The 24006-nt window shown below is 30.0% G+C and overlaps 1 protein-coding gene across 1 annotated transcript in view; it reads left to right on the forward strand.

The window, feature by feature from the left end:
* The first annotated feature begins 1537 nt into the window (after window positions 1-1537).
* Window positions 1538-24006, forward strand: part of LOC113512301 (pyrokinin-1 receptor-like) — a 40150-nt gene continuing 17681 nt past the window's right edge. The window contains exon 1 of the mRNA XM_026896094.3: window positions 1538-2198. The gene's annotated coding sequence lies outside the window, so the exon portion shown is untranslated. The remainder of the gene's footprint in view (window positions 2199-24006) is intronic.

A 24006-nucleotide genomic window follows, 5' to 3' on the forward strand; every position in this document is an offset into this window, starting at 1 on the left:
TAAAATTAAATATTAATTAAATTATCAGCCTTAAATGATCAAAATTACCTTCACGTCTCGTACTTGACAAACAATACATACATAATAACGATATTGCATTTACTTTACAATATTTTCGATGTTTGTTGCTTAATGACTGAGTAAATGCATATAGACACCGTCGCCTATAAACATGAGCAGTACCATGGACATAACAGAGTATACTGTTTCGCCCATGATACCTCCCATGCGTTGCTATTCCTAAGGATTCAAGTGTTATTCCTTTGTACCCAGTAAATTCACGCCATATCCCGCCCTTCAAACCGAAACACAGCCATGCAAACACAACTGCTTCACGGTTGAAACACGAATGGGACAGACATGCTAATTAAATATCAATTCACTATTAATATACTAAATTAATATATAAAATCACGGGAAAAAGTTTGTAAAGTTTTTGGATGTTTGTTACTGAACAAATTTGAATAATAATTATAATCTAAGCATTTAATATACCTACAGATAGAACATTTCCAAGATTAGCATATGGAATATTTTTTTATCTTAATTCACGTAGGCAAAGCTGCTTATAATTAATAAGAAATAAAACAAAAATTAGAATTAATTATACTTCAATGAAAGTAATAGAATTTAAAATAGAAAATATTTGTATAAACAAAAGATACATTTTTGAGTATTCGTAAAATATAGAATATAAAAAGTAAGCCTATTTGTTTATAATATACAAATATTTCAGGACACTTCAATAAATACTATTTCTATTGTTGTCAAAATACTGTTTTTATTTAATTATGTATAGTATAATAAGGATAGCGATAGAGAACGGCAATTTAGATCGTTGATAGCCCGCCTGATGTACAGTGGTAGGAGACCATCCCATAATATTAGGTATTGAGGCTCAAAGCAACCCTTCTTCATTTGATTATCATTCTTGATGACTACGGCACTATAACTCTTGTGTTTATATTGTACTGGTTATCTTACCCTTCAGACCGTAACATAATCATAGAAGTAGACGACGCAAGTGCCTCAATTTATGTGAAAACTGAGCGTGTCACAACTAAATTACTCGTCTTGATGTTACAAAAGCTATATAGATTGCAACTTTTTGTGGTCACTGACTAACAGATGAGCCGTATACTTATTGGTTTACTCCCTGCGCTATAAAAAGTAAACCGTCCTGCACCAAAACGTTTTATAAACACCATCGGTAATGTTGTATTCTAAACATAATTCAATAAACATTTAAAATCGAAATGACGAATTTATTTAACCAAAGTCAAGTAAGTTTTTTTGAGATATTTTCTTATATAAAATGAAGGCCAACAATTGAACACGAAAAGTTCCTGCAGATACATATCTAATTAATCCGACATCTATGATACAACCCATACATTACATAGCATAAAATAATAGGAAGATAAGATAGATAATCACCGTCTTCAGACCAGTCACGGAAAACATTACCACATGCATTTTGCACGCTTTGATATACATATATAATGCAAACTGTCCTATTCTGTTGCTATACAAACAAATACAGCATTTTATTTGATACATTGCAAAAATAAAATAAATATAAATGAATGTACCATTATATGCATATTTTGTGTACAGCATTTTTATAATGCCGAATGGTTTTATTAAAATCTCGATTACCTATTACTTTTTCGCAGAATCGGACCAATGACCTCTGAAGTTTAACGAAGCTAATATAAAGTCTAAATAAACGAGTACAATATCCGAATAACTCTAAAATATATACTATACAATTCCACGAAGAAAATATAAGGGATGACAGGATAGTGATTTAATGGAATATTTTCATGATCATTAAATCAGTATTGGACCGAATTCAATAGTCGACGAGATGAAACCGCGAGTACCGGACGTCTGTGCCACGAAGCTATTGCGGCGTCGTGTCACTCACCGACGAGCCGCGCATTCGTTTTTAACTTAGCTGTTGTAACTTCAAATTTTCAGTGCAACAAATCGTGTTTAAAGTGAGCTAGAATATTTAAATTTTTATCGTATATAGTGTGTTCTATAAACTTTCATAACCATCTAAAATCATGTGCCGTGACATTGCACTAAAATTTATAGAAGTGAAGGAAATGATAATTATAACTAGTGACTAATAACCGTGATTATATCTTTAAGAACAAGAAGTACATATTTTATAAAACAATTATGTCCTAGTAAGTTTCAAATTTTTTCTATTTATATATCTCGCAATGGCAAACAAGCTGATGGCTCACTTGATAGAAAGTGATAGCCGTCGCTTATAGATAAAATCAGTATAATATTATTATACACAAGTATAATATATAGTACTATTGTCATAAAAACAATTAGGTACCTTTTCTTATTATTCAATATAAATAATATTTATTCAATAAATTTGTCAGTACCAGACACATCGCTTCTTTTGCATAATGTTTGTTTTCTACACAATATATGAAAAGCAAATAATACTTTATAATGAAAAAAAAAACCTTGTGTCTATACAATTCAGCATTACAAGTGTTTCAAGAATAATACGTAATTGAAATGTTCAATTAACTTTATTATATTAATGTACTATGAGATTTATTATTAGATTAGATTATTATTAGAAACTATTTGTACCATATTGTAGTAAAAAGTTTCCTGATTTTGTTGATTACCTTATATATATATATATATATATATATTAATAATTAATAATTAATTTATCGCCTTGTAAACAGACAAATTAGACACAACTTTGAATCTAAATACTTAACTAATATGCTTTATAAATATTTAAGATAGATCATCATACATAAAAGTCATATTACTACTATGTAAAAAAAAAAATATGAAAGGCATACCTCTTTTACAAAATTTCATTTTGCTGTAAATTAATATAACAAATATTATGCATACATATAATGCATTAACCAAAATATGGTCCGTAGTTTGTTCGTTTCGTTTGAGTAACATACATCCCGACACCTAGTCGTCGTTCAAACCTTGTTATGAACTTTCAAACTTATAACAGTTATTACTGTTTCCAGCGATTTCCTTCACATAATTTGCATAATTAAAAACAGCTGTCCTAAATAATGTCAAAGTAAATGACTGTTATAAACGTGAATAATAAGTCTCATCATTTCTGCAATATAAATATCGCTCTCAAGCATCTGTAACACATGGCTTTTCTGCGTACAATAATATAATCTGTTAATCCAGGGTATCTGTGTACCAAATTTCATTTAAATCCATTCAGCCATTTAAGCATTATTAAGTAACAAACATTCAAACATCCATTATTTACAAACGATCTTCATCCCTTTATCTAATTACTGTTCATCTCTGCAGTGGTAGTTCGTAATGATCCATGCTTATCAAAATAAATCTATTCAAAATCAATGTTAACCACATGATCAATAAAGAATAAACAAATCACTGAAAAGACAATGATACTAACCTACCATAATATTCGCTACTATACTATACTATACTTTTATACGTATATTTACGTGCTAATTCTATGACTAATAATTGTAGTCTCTAATGATTTTAATGTTATTACTATATTGACTAAATAAAGAAGCTTGCCAGATGGCAAATAATATTAAAAATAATTGTATATATAAATGTTTAAAAATAACTTATGATCTTTTATTCAAATAACATTAACTTTTATTTATATAAACACCAGTGTCTCGTAGCCTTTCCAATACCGAACTTCATTCAGATCTGTTCAGCAATTTAAGCGAGACTGAACTATTATACAAACATTCAAATAAAGTAACTTTTATTTGAAACAAAAACACGTAATACGATAAATATACGATAAAACAAATTTGTTCACGAATGTTCCTTAACGGGGCAGTCAGTGCTATTTGTGTCTACAGTGACGGTTTTTTAACCGACCTCAAAAAGAGGGATTCTCATCTATCTAAAAAATTATTCTTACAGACTGCTGTCATAGATATTTTATCAAAATCGATTTAATAGTTTAGTTTTTAAATCAAAGTAACTTGTTTTATCACAATTAATGTCGAAATAAATTTCTTTTTGTGGGACTACTATTTTTAATTATATTGTGGTGAAAACAACATTTATTCATTCGTTAACGGACAACTTTGGTCAAATTTACAAAATACACAGATATATTTACTGTTATTTTTACTACGTACTTAGTTTAAATATTTATAGACCTTCATCAAACCAAGTATAAAAATATCCCGCAAATGAAGTCATAAGCAATGCTACATTTTCTAAAATTAGAAAAATTAAAGGGAACTAACAGTTGGATATTATTTAGACATATCGTGTGTTTATATTATCTCTTAAAGTAACTTTATTAATAAATATTATATTCAAATAAGCCGTGTAGTCGCGGCATAAATTGGCCACCCCCTTCATTTCCCGTGGGTGTCGTAAGAAGCGGCTAAGAAAATTTAATGAACGAGAGATGGGCAGCAGCGTCCTTCTTAAAACATTGCTAAAGTATATCTGCGATTGATAACCAGCTTGCCAAGCATGGTAGCTACTGACAAAACGCCTCCAAGGCCTATGTTCTTCAGTGGACAGTTAACGACTGATATGAGGATATTCAAACATATATTTTTAAAATCATATTTTAATAATTATTTAAACATTGAGAAATTTAAATTCTTATTTAATTTAAATTTTAAAAATGATTAAAGATTATTCAAATTTAATAATTTTTATCATTAAAATTGTATAATATAACTAATTCAATTTTAATTTAATCTACATTTATTAGTAATTATGTTTCTGTGTGATAGGTTATGTTATTATAAATAAACAAATATCCTAAATTATCATAATATATAAAAACACGGTTGTAAACTCGCAACGAGAATATTTTGCTTCGCAGAAAAAACAGCTATTTCATTCATGACTTCATTAATAATTTCACTTCTTTTTATTCTGATGTTAATTGAACAAATCAACGGTCAGCGAAATGCGTTTTATGAATAATGAAATATCATTAAATTATTATATGGCATACGTGAAAAATAAATTTCCTTGAATTGGAAATCTCCTTCTAATATTGAATATTTTTTAAAAAGTATTTCGTGACTGACAAAAAAATGCATATAGCAACGTGCCGTGAATTGCAGTAAATCAAAATAGCTGTGTATAAAATATAGGTTTAACTATGTAATTATAAAACCATACAGTTAAAATGTAGTCATTTTGATGTCATTACTCCATTTAATGGGGGATCATCCTACACTGTTTGCATGTACGAGGTCGCCGCTCAAGAACCTTTCATCTACATAGATTTCGGTTCTTAAGCTATGTCACCAGCCCATTGTGTCCACATAGCCCATGTGCCCAGCCAGATCAGCTTGCTTATCCTTCAGACTACGCCAGTTACTTAAATCATAACAAATTGAGTACCATTGTTCATATTCCGCGAATATGAACAACCATTGGATGTTGGTAGAGATGATGAGTTAAACTGCTTTACTGCTAAGATAGTCAAACCAGACCATCGTTGCCATGTAAAGTTGTCGTGTAAAGAAATTTCACTTCGGTCGGTCAGTTCCTGAATGCTGCATACCTTTTTAGGGTTCCGTATCAAAAAGGTAGAAAGAAACTATAATATTATGGTGCAACTTTGTTCGTCCCTCCATCTGTCTGTCATAGCTGTTATATATCAGCAACTACTAATACTATCAATTTAAAATTTAGGATAGTATTTTTGGCCTACACATATTGCAATAGAAATAATTGAAAATATTTTTATTTTCTTCTCTAGTGGATCTCAAAAAAAAGATATATATTTTTTTTAAATTAATATACTAGTCTAAATAGAGTACCATATGAAAGGTCTTCATTTGTATTTATTTTACTGCTGCGTAATTTTTGAGTTATATCATAAAATGTGATGCAAAATACTACTCACTCCTTATAACTAAAGTTTGGGAAAATAAAAATCTAAACTATGTAATTATATATATAGATATATATATATATATATATATATATATATATATATATATGTCGGTTCATATCTAACTCAGAGGATACCTTTAGCAATCCAACGTGACCAGAGGGAGACTTTGTACAAAAGTCAATTGCTTAGGTACCTCTGTCCCATTCATGCTCATGTCTATAGGCGACGGTTACCACTTTCCATCAGGTGGGCCGTCAGCTTGTTTGCCATGCTATGTTGTATAAAAAAAAAATGCTGCAAGGGTTGTATGATCAAGTACGGGACGTGAAGGTAATTTTGATTTTATCAATCTATTAATTTTAAGTAATATTAACACTTTTTTACTATTTCATTAATTTATTTTACACATTATTTATTTAATATAAGTTTAGATTTACTGTATTGTAAGCATAATATATATAATTCAAGTTTTTCTTTTATAAAAAGGAAATTAAAACCTATTTATCAATTATTTTATTATACATTCCGTGTATAATTGCCAGTGAATTCAATTTACACTAGATCGTTTATAATCTCCAAAGTTTTGGTCTTAATATGTTTTTATTCTTTAAAGATTTAAATGTATACTACATTGTTATTATTATTAGCAATAATAATATTCTACTAATAACTTATTTTTTAATGTCCATTTTTATTTTTTTTTTACTAAAATAAAAAATTATATGAAGAAAGAATGTATAAAGAGTCTTGGTAAGAAAGCAAAAAAAAGAATCATTTTAAGAATTTTTGTTCGTCTTTCTATTAGTTTGTTCAGGCATCAAACAAAAACTAATGCATCGCCTCAAAAAAATATACTTATACATGGTAGTACTCGTTTCAACTGATCAATTCTTTTTGGAAGCTTAGATATTAGGTACAACTTAAAACTTTAGCCAAATTTTGTCAAACAAATCATTGAGATGATTACGTATTTACTATCAATTAATATCAATAAATTGCATACATAATCCATACATTTTTAATCTTTAAACTTATTTTATTTTACGTATCCATATTTCAGACTTAATATAAATTACTTATAATAAATAACACATAGTTAAGTAAGTGTATATATATGCAAATGTGACATTTACAATAATATTATATTGTATTAAAATAATACAATAACAAAATTGTCTATTGTGTCTAGTCTAGATATTTACACATTTCTGCAATTTATCATCAGTCTCATTCAGTAATAGTACATTTATACATTAACTTTTTAGAACTATTAAATTGAAAACTCTCGATTTCTTAGGGTATTTTTTTAATGGCTGAAACTGAAATTGTAACTCCACCCGCGTTATCAGTATGCATGTACTAGCGGGGCACTAGTGAAGGATGCTTCCCTCCATCTGAGGATGAAGACAAGTCTGTTAGCCCATCCTGGAGAATTCACCTGGAATTCACCACGTTGACTTCCAAGGGCGACCACGTTGAGATCGACCTGACAGGCTATTACTAGCAAAGAGATCACTAGTCCCCATTACTAACAATTTCTTCCCTGAAGGGATTTCTTAGGTTATATCACACATTAAATTTATCACTAGGTGTATCCATTAAGAATCAGGATATCAGAATAATTCTCTCTAAAATAATATTAAATAGCTTTATGCCCACTACATCGTACGTATAAATTTCTAAAGTAGGAAAAGTAATTAAATATACCACCTTTTAGATGGAGTATCAAGATAAAACGATGGTCTACGTTTTATCTTGATACTCCATCTAAAAGTGGTATATTTAATTACCATTCGTCTTATTAAAACCTATCACATTAACTTTTCTTAAATATCTCTCAAATACAAACACAATATAGTTACAATTTTGTTATATTCGTATTAGTAAGATAATTTACTATCATACACGGACACACTGAACAAACGACATTGGACAAATAATACTCTATTTCGTGTTCTTAACAATAAAAGGAAGGAAATTTTTAAATAAAACCATGTGTATTGTACTTTCTTCTCTTTGTATCTTCATTTATACCGACGTAAATTGGTATATTCATAATCTTTAGTAGAGTTGAAGGCCAGCAGCCACATAGTTAAATAGCAAGAAAATTATACCACTTGAACCCACTAATTTTAGTTCCCAGGAGAGTCCATGGCCACTCAAAATGGCTCAATTCTATTAAAATTATCACGCAATGTTCCATAGCGGACTTGTTTCGAAATATAAAAAATACTCGTTGAGAATAATGGTATAAAATAGTAAGATCAAGTACCACTACCACTAGTTTACAACTAGGTGACAAGCACTCCATTTTCATTACTATAAAGAAAGCTCGAGTGAAAAACCTAAAATTTGTAACTATATCTAATAAAATTTTCCAAAAGGGAGCTTGGAACAAATTTGGCTGTATAGGTACTTCTGTCTTACCTATTAATACTGACAAACAAAAGAATTTTTTTGTGAAAAAAAATAATAATAAAGATTTATCTATACTTATAATAATCTATACTTATAATAAATCTGTAGAGAGGTCAATTCTGTACATGAAATACATTTTCAAAATAACTATCAGATTAGTGATCGATACTGATGCCAAAAATGCAGGCCGCTCCGGCTGATCACCACCCAAAAAAAACAGCTGAAGCGGCCAGTCGTTCAGGCCCCCTCTACAGACCGCGGGAGAGAGGAGATGGACACGGACCAAGGTCCAACGTCCTACTCCGGCGATCAGGGCGGCTAACCGCCGTTCGCCAAAGGGCTGGGGTGACGACCGCGGGGGTGGTTCCACCCCAATAAACATGGCCCTGGGAAGTCGCGCGCGTATCCCGCGCTTCCCATTGAAGAGTAGGCGGGCGCTTAACATCAGGTGCCTGCTCCATATTTAAGTCAGGGCCCGCAAGCCGGTGTGGGCCAACGCCGTTGGGGCTCGGTGGATTTCGAAAGGGAACCCGGATCCCCAACACTTTGGCGCGGCGAAGGATGCCATGGTGGTTTTAGCCGGTAGAAGTCCGGCAGTATCCATACGCCTCCCCCGGGGCATATGGGTCTGCATGAGGCATTTCCCCATGAAAAAAAAAGGGCAGGCCGCTAGTTGCACATAAAAATATACAGTTATAGGTTCCGATAATTTTAAATTTTAATATATAAATATAAATTAATATATAAGATAATATATAAGTATAATTTGCAAACAAACTTACAGCCCATGTAATTGAAAGCGGTTATTCTACAAATTTATTTTTTATATAAATGTGTATATGTATACAAAATAAAAGTATTGTCTCTATCAAATATCTAGTACATATTATCTGTTATTTAAATGAGTGGTTTTTATTTACTTATTTACTTACTACGATTTAAAATCCTAAAATATTAATTATATGCTGGGACTTACACATAATAATAATAACAATCATTCAAATAGGTTCTTAATATATAGATAATATTTTAATGAAAATATAAAATATTGACCAACACCTAAACTGCTCTCCTCCCCTTACTACCAATCTCGGGAAACTTACAATTAGCGATGCGCGAATCCGAATGATTTCTTTATTCGAATAATTAGTAACTATTAATTTTATAATTCGACTATTGAATTAGTAATATACTAATGACCGTATTCGAATGATTTTACTAATTAGTAACTAATTACAACAAAATCCTTTCTCTGAATCTGATTACTACTAACTTCATCCCACATCTGTATCTCCATTACTGTTACATCATTACCATCGTAGTAAAATATGACGATGTATAAAAATAAAAAACGTCATTAATACTGTACTATCAATTATAATACGGTTTGTTATACATTCGCAATTTCCTGTGAAAACTGTACTTACTTTTATCAAAAACCGGTAATTTTTGCTAAACTTAAATTGGCAACACTCTTATCGTCGACTCGAACATAGCCAATGTTCGTATCGACTCGTACATCAACGACTTCTAATGAATGATATTAGTAGTCGAATTATATTAGTAGTTGGACGACATTAGTAGTTGGATGAATAAAATTAGTAGTAGAATAATTTGAAAATTATTCGAATAATCCGGATAATTTACTCAGTCAAATATATATATAGTCGGATTAGTAAAGTCGCGCATCGCTACTTACAGTAAACTTATTATTATTCGGTGGGTCTGCTGTGGACATAGTGAGCTATATTTAACCGTTGTTTCAACACTCCCACATTTCTCGTATCAACAACATAACATGTCTCCTTATGATCTATTTTATTAGACAATTTTCTTATACATTTTTGTGTAAAAATAATGTCTTAAAAAATTATTTGTAGTATGGAACCTACATTGCAAACGAAAAAAGCCAACTTTTTCATAACGTATCCACTTACATCTTATACATTTGGTATACCTTGATAATTTTTAAGTCTTTATAAGTTCTCGATATAAAATAAGGAACTATAACAAAATTGTATTTAATCAGTGATTAATAAATTAAAATAAATTATATTTGGCAATTGCAATGCCGTGTGGTTCCGTCATAGAATGGGTCACCCCTTCCTTTCCCATGAATGTCACCTCTTACTAAGTTTTAATGGTCGAAGAATAGGCAGCCGCGTACCTCTTGAAACATCACAAAAAGCCTAACTGCGATTGCCGCCACGCTTTGCAGGCGGGTTGCCTGCTAAACATGATAATTACTAGTAAAATTCCCCTTATAGAGGAAGCCTATGTTCAGTAGAAACGATTAACGCTTGATATGATACTGATAATGAATTGCAATAACAAGTATACAAGTAAGGTTATGTTTATTTTGACCAAATATATTACAAAAACATCTATTGCTATTTGATTAAAATACTTTTTGGGATATTATATACTGCAGTTTGACATGTCTCTCTAGTCCCCAGGGAGTTCTTGTAAGTACATAAACAGATAAATATATTTTCCCTGACTGGTGGCGGAGTGAGAATACAAAGTCACCTTCATTCACAAAGTGCCGTAAGAGGCGACTACAGAAACAAAGCAAAATACGTCAGTATATATAATAAGATGGTATTTCATCAAAAACCGACTTAAATCGTGGCAAATTTAGTTACTGATTTAAAAGAAGAGATATTTTGATTTCAAAACTAAACTACTGAATTGATTTTATAATATTTCTATGGAACTAATCTTAAGGTATATTGTTTTGGATAAAAAAGAATTTTCCAAATCAGTTTATAGCTAACGAAGTTATGAGATAATAAATATAAAAAATACCAAACGAATTAATAAATTTTTCCTTTTTTTAAATCAATTATAAATACTAATACATGTATTCTCGTAATCGATTACTATAAAAGACTAGTTTAATCCCATGGGTTCGCTCACGTGAATGAAGAGAAAAATAATCATATGTTTAACAATGGATGGATGCACAGATACCAAATTTCATTCAAATTAATTCAGCCGTTTAGGCAATCTTATGAAGATTGAAGAACAAATAGCCACAAACTTTTACGTTTATAATATTAGGAAAACTTGCTCTAATCTACAACTTCGCCCGCGTATATATATTCTATGCTTTAGTCTGATTCGTACTTTAGTCCAAATTTTATTCAAATCTATCTATATCTATTACACTCACTACGGATTTAAGGAGTACTTAACAAATATGAATGAATTAACTTTTTTTACATGTTTCTCCTAAATTTTGTTCAGTTTTGTGAATAAGTAATTTTGGTTCGAGTTTGTTTTTATATCATTTCCGACCCCTAACCTTTTTATAAATAGACCGCATACGAGCAGAAAAAAAAATCTTTTAGAACCTTTATCCTCTTTTTTTTCATTAATTAGATGTTACATTAAAACATGTTACGCGATGTCTTTACCCAATTTTTAAGGGATATAAAAATATAAGGTTATTTCAATTCGCCTACATTTTTTGTGTAATTTTCACGATGTGAAAACAATTCTGAGATTTTTTTTTCACACCGATGTTCCCTTACCAGTCTCGTATCAATTTTGTCCCGATTGAAATCTTATTTTTCGAAACAATATATGAAATTATGATAATATAATAATATTTTTTTATTATTGAGTAATAATGTAACAAAATTTTCCTAAGTCATAACTTAAGTTCCTTCCATATACATGACATGTTTGAAACACCAACTAACGATAATCCATGTTTGCATTATATTCCTTTAACACGATTCCTTTAGAAATTTACATTTAGATTACACTTACAACATATTCTGATTAACGTATATTATAACTACTCTTCACTCGCAACTTCGTCCGCGTAACTGATATATATACGTGTTTATTTTGGACAAGATAGTAGTTTATTATCATATATTTAATATTAAGCTTTTTTTTGCAAAACTACTCGTATTTATATATTTCCATTCATTGTTGGCTATACAAAAAAAATAATAGAGAAACAAAAATTTAACACACAATACGTCTTGATGATGACCTGTTTTCCTAGATATTTGTTTGGATAGCCAGGCAGCACGCGATGGACATAATGGTATCTATAATTTTATAGCTGTCATTACATTACTTATTGAACAACGTTAACTCCAATGATCACTTAAATTAAAGAAATGTTTGCAAATAGAGTGATACACACACTTAGTGTAGCCGGCTTAGATAACTACCATAATCCAGTAATAAGTAATTAAAGTAATTAATTGGATGCCATGTATTGAGTCCGATATCAATATTCATCATTTGTATATTTTCATTTTTAGGTACAGACATATCTTTCCAGAAGCTAGCTGCTAATATTTAAAAGTACAAAACAACTCTTATGTTGTGACATTGTCCATCCGTCTGTGTATGCACTTTATCTCAGAATCTACTACTGATGCTATCGATTTTAAATTTGAAATAAATTTAGACATAATTGACCGACATATCAATAATTATATGTGGATTAAAAGAATTAACTTTTTTCTATGCTGGGAAACTAAAAGGGGTACACGAAATTTTAAAATGCTCTGTAGCCAAGATAAATTTATTTTCCGGTAACTGTTAATAATTTAAGTTTCCCAAATTTAAGTTTATTCATATTTTAAAACAGTGATATATTCTACATATTATAGTTATACCTACGGCTGAAGTGGAAAACATTTACAAATCAAATAATAACTGAATATCAGCAACATGTCTGTAAATGACATGCCACGTAGCTGCGTGGCACCATTTCAGTGCTTTTCTTTATTTTAATTGTTAGGATATTTTTCCATGATTATTTAACTAGTAATATGGCCCAATTTTGCACGGGCAGATAAAATTTTCAAAAATAATATATTGTAATATTTTTTTTAAATAATAAATAATATATACGATCCACCTGATAGTAAGCGGTTACCGTAGCTTATGAACGTCAGCAATACCAGAGGTATTACACACGCATTGCTGACCCTGACAGACCTTTGACAGACAGCTCATTTCATAACCTAAACGTTCGTGGAAGAAAACATTTCTAAAATCGCGCTATAGACCATTTAGGCTCTAAGATATGAGTGTGAACTCCCTGTCGATGATGAGCCGTACAATGGTAGAAAATAGCCATGGTCATCCTATTGAACAATTCATCTGAGTACAGTTTGTTACACAAGCAACAGAACATGCAGAGTGGGGCAAAATCTCTCCTAAGACAAAGGTTACCTGGAATCATCAACAATTCTCATAGCTCATCGTTGCACCGAGTTGAAGCTGTTCAAGCTGATATCTAAGTGCTACCACCTATAAGTGACAACAATACTTCATATGGAACCGGATTTGCAATTTATAGAACATTAATCGTTGATCCGGCGTGCAGTATTGTTTCGCTCTATTAAGCACACCTAGTTTTTGGATGCCAGCTTCACTTTATCTTCGAGGTGACCACTGAACTGTACATCATTAAAGAAGACACTATGTTATGAAGCCATAGCAAACAGGTTTCTTAGCGGTGAACGCACAACCTATTTTCTTAGCTGGGTTTTACTGGACTAAGTTTTGTCGTCCCTAATTTATTCAAAATGGAACGAGGGGCATTGATACGACCCGTATATGAGCATCCCTAGTACTGTCATTCATATAATAATGAATGTCATAAATATTATAAATATGAAAGTTTGTGAAGATATTTGGATATTTGGTGTTTCTATGTTTTATTACTAAATCACGTTTAAACTGGAAACTTGAAATTTGGTACACAGATAAGTTATGTCCTCATTTAACACATAGAACATACTGTACTGATTCAAGCGTGTAAAGCCGTGTTAATCCTTAGTTATAAATATGAGAGTTTGTTTGTTTGTTACATATTAGCGTCTTAACGCCTAAACCAATCACTAAGAAATTTAGGATATATATATATATATATATATATATATATATATATATATATATATATATATATATATATATATATATATATATATATATATATATATATACATATATCAGATTTTTTGGTGAAAAAATTTTTATATGCAATTCTTAAACAAAGCTGAAAATTTTTTTTTCTAAATTTTCTAGGTTTCGTTTTTCTCTATGGGCATGGAAAATTTTTTTTGAGCTACTCCATTATATAGGTCTCTTATATATAAAAACTTTGAATGCAAAAGCATCCTTTCCATTCAACTGCTAATATCTCTGGAACTACTGGTCGCACAGCAAGCGGGTGCCGAATTTCTTTATCTGCATAAAATTTCCAATTAAACACAGTCAAGAGTTAGTGAAGAAAAAAATTTTTTCCACCTCTAACATTGAATTGAAAAAAGTGGAAAAAAGTGACTTTTTCTCCTTTTTTGGTTACTTGGCTGTATCTTCGCTAATATGGACGGGAAAGCTAAGGTTTGAGGAAAATTTTACAGTCTATTGTTCCTTAAAGAACCCCCTAAATCCCTGGAGCGATCGGTTCAACGGTTTTTCCCGGACCAATTGATTGAAATTTTGGAAAAAATAGGGGAACAAGGTTTTTGTCCCTTAAACTCACCCTAATCCATTCAAAAATCAATAATTTCATTTGTTTTTCACTTTTTACTCAATTTTTTGTTTTTTAAAAATTCATTATCAAAAAAAAATCGAAAAAAATCAAGAAAATTTTATGCAGATAAAGAAACTCGGCGCCTGCTTGCTGTGCGACCAGTAGTTCCAGAGATATTAGCAGTTGAATGGAAAAGGATGCTTTTGCATTCAAAGTTCGATATCTCGGAGACAAATGGTCGTAATTATTTTTGAATGAATAAACACGCTAAGAGACCTATATAATGGAGTAGCTCAAAAAAATTTTTCCATGCCCATAGAGTGAAAAACGAAACCTAGAAAATTTAGAAAAAAAATATCAGATTTGTTTATTGCATGGAAACCGGAGCTTAAAAAATTACTATCAAGCTTCAAAACCCTTTTTTTAAATTTCCTGTATATTTTTCACTGAAATACAGCCTGTTGAAAATCACCCAAAAATTTCAAAAATTTTTATGTTCCCTTAATTTTTGCGAGGAGTGTATATATATATAGGTGTCTATTTCCTGCGATTTTCTTATATATAAAAATATCCTGTGTTCTAATTTACGATATAACCTACCCATTTACAAAATTTAAATCAAATCCTTTCAATAGTTTTTGCGTAAAAGTGTAATAAACATCAATTTGATCCAATCAACCATTCTTACAAAGTTATCCATTCATTACATTAATAGGATAATAGGATTAATTACGTATTTTATTCATTTCAAAACACATTATAGCTGCAGATTGATAGAAAAACGTTAAATAAAATTGCTGTAGACGTTAAATTTTAATTATCAACTTTATCTGATATTTGCCAAGTTAGTACATAGATTGTTAGACAAAATTGAAACATTAATTGTTTTACTTTAGTAATGGCTTATTAGTCTATCGATACAAATATATATATATAACAATGAATCGCCGTTCGTTAATATTGTTAAAACTGAAAAACGGCTTGATCAATTTGAATATTTGTTCGTGTTATTACATCATAATTCAGGGGTAGTTTAATAGAAAAAAAGTCGAAAGAACCATAAAGTTCAGCTGAAAACTCGAAAAATCAAAATAAGTAAGTTTGTATGGGAATCAATACTTCTAAATATTTTTAATAGATAACGTTGTAGGTGATATGAAGTTTACTGAGTCAGCTAGTATTGCAAAAAATGTAAAAGGAAAAAAATATAAGAATCTATACGATGAATTTACGCGAAAGTTTAAGAATCTTCGACGATCTTGATAGTCTACACCGCTTTACTTTCGCCGTAATTTCGATCCTCACACAATACATTAATATTGATTAGTATGTCCTTTTGTATTGGTCTGAGTATTTTCTATCTATATTATGATGTATGTATATTATTTACAAAAAAAAATACTTAAATATGTCTACCAGTTGTCTTATACCCACAGTACAAGCTCAGCTTAGTTTGCGACTACATTACGCTGTGTAATAAGAACGGTATTTATTTTATTTATTCGTCTATATATTATTTTTATATTAATATTATTAAGAGAAAAGATTTTACTGTTTGTAATAGATAAACCCAAAAACTATATAACCAATTTTTTTTTAATTCTTTCACCTATAGAAAACTATATTACCGTGGAGTAACTATAGTGCCGTGAACAACAATTTTTAAAATGGATATTTAGTGCCTATATTAATTACTATCGATGCAACTATTAAAATTTTAACAATCTATAAAACTTATTCTATATTCAGAAATCATTCTCGATTATTCTATAACTAGCTGTATCCCATAGGTTCTCTTATAGTTAGAGTTATATTGATTAGCCTATAACCATCCTGACGAAATGAGAGCTATGTAAAAAGATTTTTTTTTTAATTCGACTGATAGTTCCAGAGATTACCGATTTCAAACAAACAAACTCTTCTTTTAATATTATATTAGTGTAAATATGGCTGACGTTGACATAAACAGAAACCTATTTTCGACGATATTCTAAAAGCATCTTGTAAATATAATATTATTATAAAATGTTGTTGTAAGGGAAAAAAACATAATGAAAATTCATTTAATCTTTCAACCTCCACTAAATTCTCATTTGAATACAAAGGAGTATTTTAGTAAAATTAATCAAGCAATAGGTATTACCTATTTGCGCATAATGTATATGAGGATGTATTGTATATAAATTTATTATTACTGAATCTTTAAAGTAAGAAACACATCTTGTAACACTAGAACAAAGCAAAAGGAATTAAAACTTATTTATATAGTTTAATCTGTTGTATGTTCAGAAACCGTTTCCCGTTTATTTTATGACTAACCGAGTCACGTGGCTTTGCCCACATGAATCAGTATATAAAGTATATTAGGACTACTTAGGCTACAAACTATTCATACTCCAAATTTCATTCAAATGCGTTCAGTAGTTTGTGCGCGAGAGAGTAACAAACATCCATCCATCCTCTCAAAATTTCGTGTTTGTAAGAGTAGAATGAAATTATTGACGTTCTAAAATGCTATCCTATATATGAAATCATATAGTATTCAGACTTGACATTCCATATTGTACCGAAACTGCCTAAACATGCCTATAACAGACACGTTTTCCTTAGTGCGCGCAAAAAAGAAAGACGAAGTCGCTGGGCGTTGTTTGTTTATCATACATAAGGCAACAACTATTTAACTACATAATTATTTATCCTATTCGTCATTTATCGACTTTAATAATTCAAGATTCTGTTCCACAAAAAAAATAGTTCGTGGCAAAATCAACTATTTTCTATTTTCATTTAAAAACTAAGCCATTTATTCAATTTATTAAATTTTCTATGGGACCAATCGGAAAGCATATCCTTTCAGAATAAAAAAGAATTTTCCAAATCGGTTTATAAACAACAGAGTTATAAGGTAACGAACATAAAAAAGTACAATCGAATTAAGAACCTCTTTTTTAAAGTCGCTTGAAAATTGTTGAAAAGTATTAGAAATTTGATGAAAATTTGTATGTGCAAACTAGAAATGAAGTATGTCAACAGAAGAACCAAAGCTATCGACATGGCCCGTGGCAACACCATACAAACAAACATTGTAGAATAATTCAACAACAACAGTAAGTAACAACAGCGAGGAGTTGTTCTACAATGCGTTAATTTCATGAGAGGAGATGGAGCAACAATCTCAAATTCATTGCAGGAAGTTAGTGGATGCAGGTGGCACAGGACAGGAGGAGCCTATGTTCAACATTGATGAATGATTGGAAAATGCATTTTTTTATTCATTCTATAAATACGTAAGCGAATAAAATGAACGAAAATAATAGTATATAAATACAAAAATTTATTTTATTTAATTTACTAGTAGAATTACAGTACGTATGGAATTTAAAAATAATTCCATAACACTGATCTTATCAGTAAAATTTTATGTTCCTGATTAGTACGTACTAAGTCTGTGTTAATAAAAGTTAACAGTTATCATATTTTTGTTATATTTATAACTAGCTGTATCCCAAGGCTTTATCCATGTAAATCAGTATATAAATATACAATATACTGCCATCTACCCATCGTTTCAAATTTTTGCATTTGTAATATTAATAAAATATAAAATCTTTGAAGGGCATGTACCTATAACTTTAAAGTTACATAGAAACTTTAAGACGAAATAATAAAGAGTACAAAACTTAATTTTAATCTAATTATATTTACTTAACTACATAATAAAAGGAAACCAAACTAGTAACAAAATCCTCAATTCTAAAACCAATTTGAAATGTTATCTTAATCAGTTTTCTCAATGAAATAAGGAATATTACACAAACTATCCATATAGTTAATACTTAATTACTACGAGACTAAAACAAAAAAAAAATCTAATGTATTGCTTTTGTTAAAAATTATCTAATTTCAATTCAGAACTTAAGAATACATATTTTTAAACGGAATAATAACCGCGCCTACACTATTAGTATACGCCGACGAGACACCACTACGTGATGGATAGATGAGGTTAAAACCAAGTCAGTTGGCTCATTTTGAAGGTTTCAATAAGATGGTTTCCAAAGCGAACCGCGTAAAAGACGATCTGATAGTCCTCTATACTATTCTACATTAATATTCTTTTTAACCCTATCATTGGCAATCTCTTTCCCCTCTACGAGTACATATTAGGTACATCACACACAAAATATTAAAATGGTTTGAATTATGTGGTAAATAAAATTCCTCAACTTTTATGTATTTAGTAACTTTTATAACATAGCTACCTAACTACATGAAGACTAAATCGTAGAACCTTTTTTAATATCCACCTGAGCTAAAAATGTAAGCGCCACGGAAAAAAGCTACTTTTACATAATAATTTATTTATAGCCTAATGATACATTAATGTTTTATACTATAGATGGATATCATAAACAATATATATTTTTGAAATTTACGTAACGTATTACGTAATTAACGTCATATATAAATTATGTATGTATATATGGACTTAGAAAGAATAAGGTAAGAGCGGTGAAGTCTAGACAGTAAGTTTAATGTACTTTCAAAAATACTTCTGAACAGCCTAGAAAAATGCCCAGAAACTAACCTCACGAGCTGCTGTTCTAAAAGCCATTACATTTTATTGTCCATAAAATGAATGTCGCTGAAAGACAAGGTTCAGCTTTGTAATTTCGTGTATTTCGTGAACAGTAAAATATATAGGTATATACGTGTTTATATGTGTAATTTTTAATAGCTAAAATGTATTAGTAGATACTAATACACCTATTTATTATATTATAGAATAAATACTGGTATATTATATATATTATACCGCTTAGTAAATATCATTCTGTAATAATTATATTAGGCAGTTTATAAGAATGAAAGTATAATTTGCTAGAATTTTAGGCTTTAATGAACTGAAAAATCTTACATAGTTATTTGACATGTAAAATCTATGACAATCGCTAACTAAAATACTCTTCTAATATTTAATGGCATCACGACATTCACCGCTAGGTCTTAAAATTCTGTGTGGTAATCTTGAAGACAAACAGGTGGGTGGCGCTCTCTGACAAAGTGGCGAACAAATATCTCCGTTTCAGTAGGAAGATGTTCAACAGGAGGCATTTCTTCTTCAGCCTGGTCTCTTTCAAGTTCATAACGAAAGATTAGCCGGAGCCAAGTGTCTGTTGGAAACCGTAGTTTCCCGACCATTCCGCAGACGGACTTGAGAATAAAGCGAATTTACGTTAACTACTTCTACTTCTCCGACTAAGGGACCATATTTACTTCTTCTTACCATATTTTTCATGAACACAGTCTGGCCTTCCGTTAGCCATGTGGGAGTTAATTAGCCATTGAACCTACGGAGGTGTAAAAACATCCTTTCATGGGGCGTGCACCCAGTACTCGTACATAGCAATGAACGAATACTATGCAATGCTTGAGTAGTAACCAATTCCCATGCATTTATAGGCAATTTAAGAGAAATAAATGAAAGTTAAATAGTTTTCCAAATAATTCCATTATAACGTTGACATCTTCTACCGAAAAAATTCTTAGTTCTTACCCAGTTCGTGTTATGCCTGGATGACAAAGAGTATTGTGTAATCTAGTAACGAACTCCTTGATGTTGATGCTACAAAATTGTTAGCTCGTGACAATGTGTCAGCTACCAAATTTTCTTTTCCAGGTCGAAAAATTATGTCAAAATTGAAACTGCTTAATTCAAGTCACCAGTGTTGTATCTTCACATTTACCTCCAACCTCCATCAACCTACTTATTAATTACAATACAAATAAACTTCACGATACCTACACAACGGTATAAGAGACAATAAACCTTTTATTAATACTTTGTAAACAAATTCAAATGTTTTTTTATAAAAATCTATCTTGTATTCATTATTATGATACTTGATGACGTATCCATACAATTTAATGTTAATTTGCAAAGTCACTATTTTTATGGAACAAATTCCTAAATTGATATACCTATATGAAATTTTAATTACAATTCGAATTTTACATCTGAATTCATTCAATCATTCTCATTAAATTTGGTTCGACACATATTGTATACTCTAACAACTGAGACTTCAATTAGATATATATGAACACACAATTTATAATAAACTGTTAGATTAAGATAGGAACGTAATGCCCTTTGCTATTATAAATAATTTAAAATATTAGATTGCTCAACAATTAACAAATCACTTATAAATATAACAAAAATGTACTTTCTTTCCTATTTAAATTAAAAAAAAAAAACAGTCAACTTTTAAACGGAACTGATAAAAAAGCATTTTGTGCATTTTGCCAACTAATGGATACCCCTTTTATGAGTGACACAAATTAAGTCTATAACGAGGTATTTTAAAAATAAGTACATTATATTTTGTTTACAGTTGATTGATAAATGCAAATAAAATTTTAAACCTCCCGTACTAAAAAGGTACATTTAGCTGTTCAGTTATTATATGAAACTCAAGACTGCAGTCGTTTTTCTATTCATTCTCTTAAAAGGATGCCAATGATTTAGATTAAAGCCTGTAGAAACACATGCCATAATCAAATTGTTAATAGTATCATCAAATAAAACGACGGTCCTTCCTTTCGTAAACAAGTAAGATTACCACACAAACTTAGCTAATCAGCAAAAAGCACATATTTAGAGAATTTATCATTAATAACATGTATCCCTTATAACTGTTTATGTTTAGGACGCTACATAAACTATAATAAAATCGTAACGCTCGAAAAGGCTCTATATTGAATTTTTTCGCAAAATTTTCGGGAAATAAACCAACCAACCATTTCTAAAATTTATAGATGTCTGAATATTTATTATAGTGTAACATAAAAATGGCTAAATGACTTTCAAATTTCAACGAAATATTTGGGTTAATATTAACCCAATTTCATAACTAGTATACATATATGTTATTAATTAGAATCGGTCCAGCGTATCATGAAACAACTTAAGTACATTGCATTTTCAAAGATGTAATTAATTTTGACTGCCACGTGGTCTAAGTCACAAGTACAGTTAACCAATAAAATTATTTTATCAGAGATTAAAAGGTCATAACGTCTCAAATAATAAATACCAAAAAGTTACGTCTCAATCAAGACATCAAAAATGGATATTTAATATTCATGAATAACAAGCTAAAATATGTGTCACTAAATAAACGATACTGGATATCATGAATTTAATGAACTTACTGTGTTAATCATTTCCGACAATTGTTTATACTTTATCCGGAAATCTTCTTCAGGATGAGTACAAAAATAAAATTGTTGTAATATCAAATATCTAAAATTTATTGAAGAAATACCTAATATCATTTGACATAAAACGATCATAACTTAATAGTAATATAATAATAAAGATTTAAATCGGTCCTAGTTAACGCCTTGTAAAATGTAGGTAAAAAAGTACTTGTATTTAACTTATAACTTATTGTAACTTATAATTAGAATAGTTCTTGACGGAATATCTCCAGATTGGCTATTTCATTCAATAAAAATTAAATGATCCTGGAGAAATTTGGGTATTTTTTTGATATTTTTAGTACTTGTAAACCGCAATGCAAATTCAATACAATATACCAATGAAAGTGCATAAAATCAGATGTAAAGAAAATCGGCGTAATAAAAACAGATACAATACAATACAATACAATACTGAGATTGGTTAAAATTGGGTAAGAAGTGTCGAAAAAATATTGATAAGACATAAGAACACCTAAATATTACATACAAATCTATATTGACACTTAAAATAATATTATTTACCTAATCTATGAATATTAAATATATATCACAAATGAAAACTGAAGACGCTGAATATAGTGAAGAAACGGCGTGTAAGTAGTCACTCCATGCAGAAACTTAACTAATTGTATAAGGATGTTTTTCCACAAACTAGAAATAAATTAAGAAATAAATATATATCTCTTGGCTACAGTAAAACAAATAGTCATACATACTCATAAAATACCGATGAAGAAAGCCGATTACAGGATATGGAGAGTTTCTTGAATTATTAAACACTATTTCAATTATTTATATGGCAGTACTATCATAATATTCGTGTGAAAACACATTAAAATATGTATTTTTATAAAAAAAAATAGTGAGAAAATATAATTAAGTGCAAAACGGGAATAATTTCTTCATAATAACAAAAGACGAATATATATATATATATATATATATTTTATAGAACATGATGAGATTTTCTTTTTTATTAGTGGCCAGTTTTATTGCGATGTTCTTAGTGGCCAGTTATGTTTTGCAAGATTCAAGTATATATTTAGACCGTAATATTTGGTTATTAGACGATCGATATTTAATTGGTATTTGAAGCATATTAAGCAAGAGAATATAAATTTATGGTAAACAAAAATATCTTAGAAGCTTAAACATACAGCAAAAATTTCAATGTCAAATAGGATGTCCGTTAGAAAGATATCATAATCCCATGATTAATTACTTAACTATCTACCTGACTATATAATATAACTAGACTAGCCGGTAAACGTTGTTTCACGTCCTATCGCTATCTACCGAGTCCATTTTTTTATTTGTTTGCATTTATACAAAATTTATACGAGATACAGAGATATTGGATCAAGTGCATCCAAACACATGGGTAACTTCTTATTCTTAAAAAAATTATATGAGGAAACTACTGCCATAAAACGAAGTTTCACAATTTTGTTAATACAGATATTACTTTTATGATACCATGACAGTACTAATACTGTGTGATACCTGATTTTTAATAAAGCTATTGTTGACATGATGATGACGTATTATATTTAATTCATGATATAGAAGCATTGACATATTTAGGAAAGAAGTCCGAGTGGACCATCCCAGAACTAACTGGTGACCGCTACAGAATGCGAGTAAAGCTTCACAAAAATGTATCTTTGAACGTCGATATGGACATTTTAAAGGGCCACGTCCGATAGAAAAAATCCTAAATAATGTGTAAAAGTTACATGTATCTAGCGTCGCTAGTTTTGATACCGACGGAACCGTGACTTCAACGGTATTATATATTCCACTAAAGAAAATCAATTTTCACAACTAATATATACCTATCTTGTAACTAATTTCATGCATTATGCAAACAACTAGTTTAGTTCTATTACAAACACTAGCC

This window comes from Galleria mellonella, unplaced genomic scaffold (assembly GCF_026898425.1).
Source record: "Galleria mellonella isolate WM207_F2 unplaced genomic scaffold, CSIRO_AGI_GalMel_v1 utg64, whole genome shotgun sequence".
In the NCBI taxonomy this organism is placed as follows: Eukaryota; Metazoa; Arthropoda; class Insecta; order Lepidoptera; family Pyralidae; genus Galleria; species Galleria mellonella.